The sequence below is a fragment of the Notolepis coatsorum genome (genome assembly GCF_963971535.1).
Source record: "Notolepis coatsorum genome assembly, chromosome: 10".
Taxonomy (NCBI): domain Eukaryota; kingdom Metazoa; phylum Chordata; class Actinopteri; order Aulopiformes; family Paralepididae; genus Notolepis; species Notolepis coatsorum.
The window spans coordinates 6,920,040-6,927,902 of record NC_140174.1 but is presented as its reverse complement, the minus strand read 5'-3'; positions in this window follow the sequence as shown (position 1 = coordinate 6,927,902).

Sequence of the window (7,863 nt, the reverse complement as noted above, 5' to 3'; positions counted from 1 at the left end):
TAGTCACACTATCGCGGCACATATCCGTTACACGCGCATCACCGGGGCAGAAAGGAACGTAATCCTGGTCAGAACAACGTGGCAGACTACAACATATTTGCATCTGTTCAAGCTGCTGCGGTCAGGCAAGCGCCTCTGCATATACGCAACAAGAACAGAGAGACTAAGGCTCAGCTTCTTCCCTCAGGCCATCAGAACACCGATCTCTCCACACAAAAGCACACATGAACACACACATACACACACACACAACACAATATTCTGCACTCGCTCACACACAAATGCACCATAGGTCACTTTAAACACACAAGAAAAGGACACTTTAAAGGAAGGGAAAAAAGGACACTTTAAGAAAAGAACTTGTTGTGATTATTGCATAGTATAGTTAGTAACAGCAAGTATAGCATAGGGACATAGAAGTAAAAACTGTATATTGTATAGGAGTGTATACATAGGAACCAGTGCCTTTAAGTGATTTATTAACATGTCTATTTGATCATGTCTATTCTACTTATTTTATTACTATTTACTATTATTACTATTGTATTTTTGCACAATCGTAGTGGGCATGGCCAACCGCATTTCACTGTATGCCCTGGTATGTATGTGATGAATAAACTCCTGAATCTTGAATCTACAAATAAAGACTTCTTCTCCTTCTACTGTAGATGTGAAAAAGATGTTCAAGATATAATCTGCAAATATTCCCGCCAGTTTCACGGTTCCCGGTCCGATTCCCGGCAGTGTGTCGACACAAACCCCTAACTGCTCCCAATGATCAGTATTTATTGCCTATATTTATGTCTTCTACTATTACCATGCCCATACCTAGGCTGTACCCCCCACCCTCCCCATGCTACCGTGAGGCCTGAATTTCCTCATGGGGATCAATATAGGAATATCTTATCTTATCTTATCTTAAAATGATCAGCCCACACAAGACCACAACACCTTTAACCATCTCTGTCTAAGCACTCTTGAGCAAGGCACTGAACCCGCGCTGCACTGCGGGTGACTCTGCTCTGACCGCTCTTAAGAAATGCATTTGTGTGGGGGGACTGTGTGTATGTGTAACTAGGAGGGATAATGTGAAAATTGCCTTGTGTACATTGACAATAAAGTAAGATTCTTCTTCTATAATACAATGACTGAAGCTGAACGTCCATGTATGAGTTGACCCACACCATCCTAGGACAAAGTGCTGGCAGTGTCATTTCTGTAAGCTGCCACTAGGGGCACTGCAGCTAACCGTGAGTGAGTTACTGATTTGAGTGAGTGAGTGAGTTAGTGACATATAGTTATATTTCTACTGGCTCGCGTCTCGCTTCGCCTACGGGATGTCCTCTGCGTGAACTCAAGAAGGGGTCGTTCATATGGACTCTTCTCGTGAACAAGGTAAACATGACCCCATTTGAAGGAAGCATAGTCAAATTACTGGTCAACTACTGGGGTCAACCGTAAAATGAATGAATGAATGAATGAACTTTATTTAACAGATTGCAGAATGGGTACAATACAGTACGGCTCAATACATACAATTGTTAAGGGGATGCAGACCTGAGAAAGACGTTTGTCTTGTTTCCATCAGGGTCCATTCCATACCATAAATACTGCCCGAGGAAGAGCTATCAATTTGAAATATGGTTGTGTGTGTTACTAGGTAATTAGAGCACATGAAAAGCATTCTTGCATTTGTGGAAGTTTTCCTCCTGAGGCCTCTGTTCACACCACCCTCCTCCTCCCCTTCCTCTCCCCTCACACCCTATAGGGAGGTGTAGTCTGACGTCACTTTGGACCAACAGATAACGTTATCGTTACATCCAAACAGCCTGTTTGAAAATACTAGAATCCAACATAGTCTGGTGAAAACCAGGGCCGTTTTTAGGGTTAGAAAACATTGGGGGCTTTTTTCTTTTTTTTTCTTTTTTTTTAAACACAGAAATACACAATTTTTTAGTAATTAGAGATGAATACTGAAGAACTAGAATCATTAGAGGTTCTCAAAGTGAGGTCCATGTCCATGAGAGGGATCTGGGCAGTCCCCATAGAAAATTCACCGTTAACAGGACCAAATCATCAGTTTCTTATTTATTTATTTAACCTTTATTTAGCCAGATAAAACATTGATCTGGTCCAAGAGGCCCCAACAGGAGTACAAATATACATATATACACATATATATACATATATATATAATATATATATACATATACAGTACATACATACACACATATACACCAATAACAAAATAAAAACACAGTTAAGAATCATACACATAAGCAAATAAACAAACAAACAAATGCACAGCCTATGTACAAACGAAATAAACAGTTCATCTCTAGTCTTTACAGTTTTCTTCAATTGCATAAACACTCAAATCAAAAGTATTACACAATTATCAAAACCTTACACTCAAGGAGCAAAACATAGGCCCAGATTTGCACCCCTATAAGCACAATGTCAGCCTCACACCTTTTGCAAAACAAGACACACAGTGATTTGCAAAACACTAAACACACTTGCATTACATTAGACACAGAATGTCAAATTACCACACATATGAGCCAATTGGTTAAACACAGCCATCAGATGCACAAACACACCATTGCTTAATTGTAGATACACCAATATCTACATATATAAAATATATATAACATGTGATGAAAAAGTAAACAAATAATTAACTGTATTAGACACTTGTTAATGATGAATAGGCTTCACTTTAGATTGGCCCCCACGATAGCATCTGCAAATGATTTATAGATGTTTTATGAATGTCTTAACAAATCATTTGTTGAACATGAAAAATAAATGGAGATACAGTATAGTCGTTTTTTCATATCCATTTTTCAAAGCATCTACAAATGTGTTACTACACATTAAACAACATTCTTTAATGATGAACAAATCAAGTACAAACAATGTTGATAATGAGTTATAAATAATGTAGAACTAATCTGTAAATGTTATACAAATATAGTTATAAATGATTTAATAATCATTTATGAATGTATATAAATGGTTTGTTCATGATTAGTTCATTATCCAATCCAATCCAATCCACTTTATTTATAAAGCACATTTAAAACAACAAAGTTGACCAAAGTGCTGTACATAACCTAAGATAAGATAAAACATAAAACAATTGAATAAAAGCACACAATAAAAGCAGTACAATGTGTCACATAAAAAAGGCCAGTCTCTCAAAGACGGTTTAAAAAACAAAAGCCAGAGCAAATAAATGTGTTTTGAGGCGTGATTTAAACACCTGCAGAGTGGGGGCCTGCCTAACATGCAGTGGCAGCTCATTCCAGAGCTTTGGGGCTGCCACTGCAAAAGCACGGTCCCCCCTAAGCTTCAGCCTGGAGTCTGGAACGGCCAAGAGGAGCTGGTCAGAGGACCTGAGGGACCTTGGGGGAACATAGGGTTCCAGTAGGTCCGAGAGGTAACCCGGTGCCAAGCCGTTCAAACATTTAAAAGCAAACAGTAAAACCTTAAAATCAATCCTAAAACGCACAGGAAGCCAGTGGAGGGCAGCCAGCACAGGGGAAATGTGCTCCCGCTTTTGTGTTCCCGTCAGCAGACGGGCAGCGGCGTTCTGTACCAACTGCAAACGAGAGAGGGAGGCCTGACTGACGCCAACGTACAGGGCAAAAAACTCTTTCCCACCACAGCATTGATCTGTTTGTCAGAGAATGTGCAAATATACAACAAATTCACCAAACACTACACAAGACCAGTGTAGACTGATGAAAATATAATTTATGTATCTACATATAACCAAATCAATGATGCAGACTGATGGAAAAAAAAAACATTTTCTCTCCATATACCCAAATCAATGATGCAGACTGATGAAAATATACATTTTCTCTCCATATAACCAAATCAGTCAACATTTCAACATGGAGAATCACAACAAAACATGTCCCAGTTTTCATGCTACTATGTGCATAACAGTGTAAGCTCAGCAAATATCAGACAAACATAAAATACTGTATCCAGTTGTTAAGAGCTACAGGTGTCTCTATCTATCTCAACACCGATTCGAGATAAAACCCTGTGGCCGCTCGATATCCCCCAGCGAGGTGCTAAACTCGCCAAGTTCTCGAGTCAATTCCTAATCCTAATCACGCTTATTTCATAGTCACTGGTTAGTTCTATCCATTTCATATGAAATATTAACTTATAAGAATTGTTAACCTCTTCATTGTTTGTAATAAACAGAATGTCTGCTTGGGAAAACTCCTTTCATTGAATAGTCATATTCACAGCAATACTATTTAATAGGTAGTACTATTAATAATAGTGTAAAATTAGCGTATATATATATATTAATAATCATTTCCATTAGACCAGGTCAAAAACACGCCATACTTTTGACTCCAACCCGGGTACAGACGTAAGAATTACTGAATAGTCATTGATATAACTTTAGCTAGAAGCAGTAACAAGCAATGGATTGAATCTGTAATCAGGCTACCAGGACATAATTACCTCCCGTTTACCTCAGATGAAAGCAAGGTGTTGCCAGCGCTTTGAAAGATCATGATGGAGTGGTAAAGGAACGTGGTCCAAGCGTTGAATAAAAGTATTTAACAAAGTTTGGTTTAATTAGAAAAAGTTGTTACAATAATACTGTCTTGGAAAGATCCAATCCAGGCAAAGAAACAAAGCAAGGACATAAAAAACTCATCAAAGACGAAATCAACATCTTTCGCCTGAAGAACAATAAAACCTCTATAGTTTTTAAGAATCATCACAAAAGATGAGCTAAGAGCCTAACACAGCTCTTCAAATCTAAAACAGAAAAGAGATCAGAGGGAGAAATACTCTTTCCAAAACTGCCATTTCCAAGCTTCATACACCGCTAGGCTTTGGAATGGAGATAAAAAAAAGTCACGAAAGCAAGCCGGGCCCTTTTCATGTGCGAACATCACTTTTTATAAACAGGTCCGTAGCATCCTATAGCAAGCAAAGATAAACACTCCTTCTTTCAACTGTGTCTTTGTCATTGGCTCATCGCTACTCCAATGGTTAGTAACAAAAAAAAAAGTAAAAGTAACAGTTTTACTGAAACAGATTACTGTTCTGTGGAAACCCCCCAGGATTCCATCTGCATCTGCACTGGTCCGGCCTTCAGCAGGAATAGCCTGTAAGCTTATATATATATATAAGCTTATATAATATATATATATAATACAGACATATACAATAAACATATACTTACTCATGGTTATATGTTTACACATCACACATGTAGCTCAATCATCACCCGTTGTAAGATGACTTTTCCATCGGTAGTGTGATAGTAATGGGTTAACCGCTTGCAGCAACCAATCAGTGAAGTGCATTCTAGGATTCTTGGGCGCACGGTTTGTACAGTGAGACAGAACATAACTCGTCTTCCGAGATAGGATCAAAGCGACCAATCAGCGAGCTGCAGTTTAGGATCCGGGGACGCCGACCGGAGCAGGCTAGCAGGCCCACAAGGTCATACACAGGGAGGGAGAGATAAGGGAAGCACACGGTGGAATCACACATTCCTAAAGCACCCAGCATTAACAGGGAACGGAACAATTGCACTGCTGTGATATACAAGATAATACATGGTCCTTCAGCATATACAATAAACATATATTTAATCCTCTATTTATATATGTTAATGCTTAATATACTACATCATACATTGCTTCGCTTTTAAACACAGAGGGAGCAGTCTCTTTTTTTGCAGTGCCTAGGTACAGAGGTAATCTGTCCAAGTGCCACAAGACAGAGAGAGAACAGGATGTCAATACAAAAAGGGTCACTGTAGTTTAGTATTCAAATCAAATTTAAAGGGACGTGGCTGGGATAAATTGTGCCAGTCAGTCAGCCAAAACAAATTCTTGGACCAAGGTCGAACCGAGAGCTCTGGAGTCGAAGGCTCTCTGGGAGATAAGAGTGGCGAGCGGCGTCCCACAACCCCAATCCCTAGTCCCCCCCCCCCCCCTTCCTCTGCATTGGCGCTGCACTGTTGGCTGCCTCGTGTGAGGGAGACCTCCCCCACCCAGGACTTGGCTTGTGCACTCCCGCCTTTGCATGTCAACTAATAAAGAAACTTGAAACTTGAACTTGAACTAGTGGCACTTCAACACCAGTAGGCCTACAGGTTAAAATTACAGTAAAACAAAAACAATTTTGAAATTTTTTAAATAGAGTACAGAAAATACTAGACATTATCTCTTTGCCTATAGCTGGATCTGGCAAGAGAATTTTTTGTTGTGATTCTCCATGTTGACATGTTGACTGATTTGGGAAAATGGGAGAAAATGTATATTTTCATCAGTCTGCATCATTGGTTGTCTTGTGTAGTGTTTGGTGAATGTATTGTATATTTTCACGTTCTCTGTGTACAGTGCTTCACTCTCCTTCCGTTTTGGTTGAAGACGGGTGAACTCACCTGCTGCATTTTTATAGTGCTTAAACCTGATTGGTGTATCTACAATTAAGCAATGGTGTGTTTGTGCATCTGATGGCTGTGTTTAACCAATTGGCTCATATGTGTGGTAATTTGACATTCTGTGTCTAATGTAATGCAAGTGTGTTTAGTGTTTTGCAAATCACTGTGTGTGTATTGTTTTGCAAAAAGTGTGAGGCTGACATTGTGCTTATAGGGGTACAAATCTGGGCCTATGTTTTGCTCCTTGAGTGTAATACTTTTGATTTGAGTGTTTATGCAATTGAAGAAAACTGTAAAGACTAGAGATGAACTGTTTATTTCTTTTGTACATAGGCTGTGCATATGTTTTTTGTTTGTTTATTTGCTTATGTTTGTTTATGTGTATGATTCTTAACTGTGTTTTTATTTTGTTATTGGTGTATATGTGTGTATGTATGTACAGTATATGTATATATGTATATTTGTACTCCTGTTGGGGCCTCTTGGACCAAGATCAATGTTTTATCTGGCTAAATAAAGGTTAAATAAATAAATAAGAAACTGATGATTTGGTCCTGTTAACTTTGAATTTTCTATGGGGACTGCCCAGATCTCTCTCATGGACATGGACCTCACTTTGAGAACCTCTAATGATTCTAGTTCTGCAGTATTCATCTCTAATTACTCTAAAATTGCGTATTTCAGCCCCCCCCCCCCCCCCCCCCTCGTTTATACTGAAGCTCAAACAAAACAAAAACACACATCAATATGGCCACAGGGTGGCGCCAAAAAGACTGAACAAGCTGCAGTTTGGTGCCACCAGTGAACCTCTGCACTGCATCAGAAACATATGCCTGACGCTCTGTTTCCACTACATGTATCTAACCGAAGTACCCCCCCCCCCCCCCCCACAACATGTGGGGGTCAAGTGGTGCGTCTCAACTCTGACCTCTGACCTCAACGGCGTCGATATCGCTCAGCCGTGGGGGGGGGAAAAGGGCACATTTATGAACTCTTTCCGTAAAATCACAAGACAATCGCCTCCTCTGTCCTAAAACAAATAAAATACATCCTTGTTCGTAATGGGACAGTTACTGCTTAAAGGGACATTTCACTTTAGTAGAACCTCAAGTCGTCTTCTGTCAACAGCACCGTTCCTGGAGGTGTGGAGGTAAGACCGATGAAACTAGTGAAACTAAAGTGAAATATCGCTTTAACCCTTTGAGTGCCGTTCACGTAGATCTACGGTTCTGTCATCCGATCGTTGAGTGCCGTTCACGTTTAAGGTAATACCTGCCAGGCGGTAGAGCCAGATGAAGGGAGTGGAGTGGGATCAGCCCCGAGACTAATAGCTGATCTTACAAACAAACACACACACACACACACACACACACACACACACACACACACACACACGTACACACACACATTCATAGAAGCAT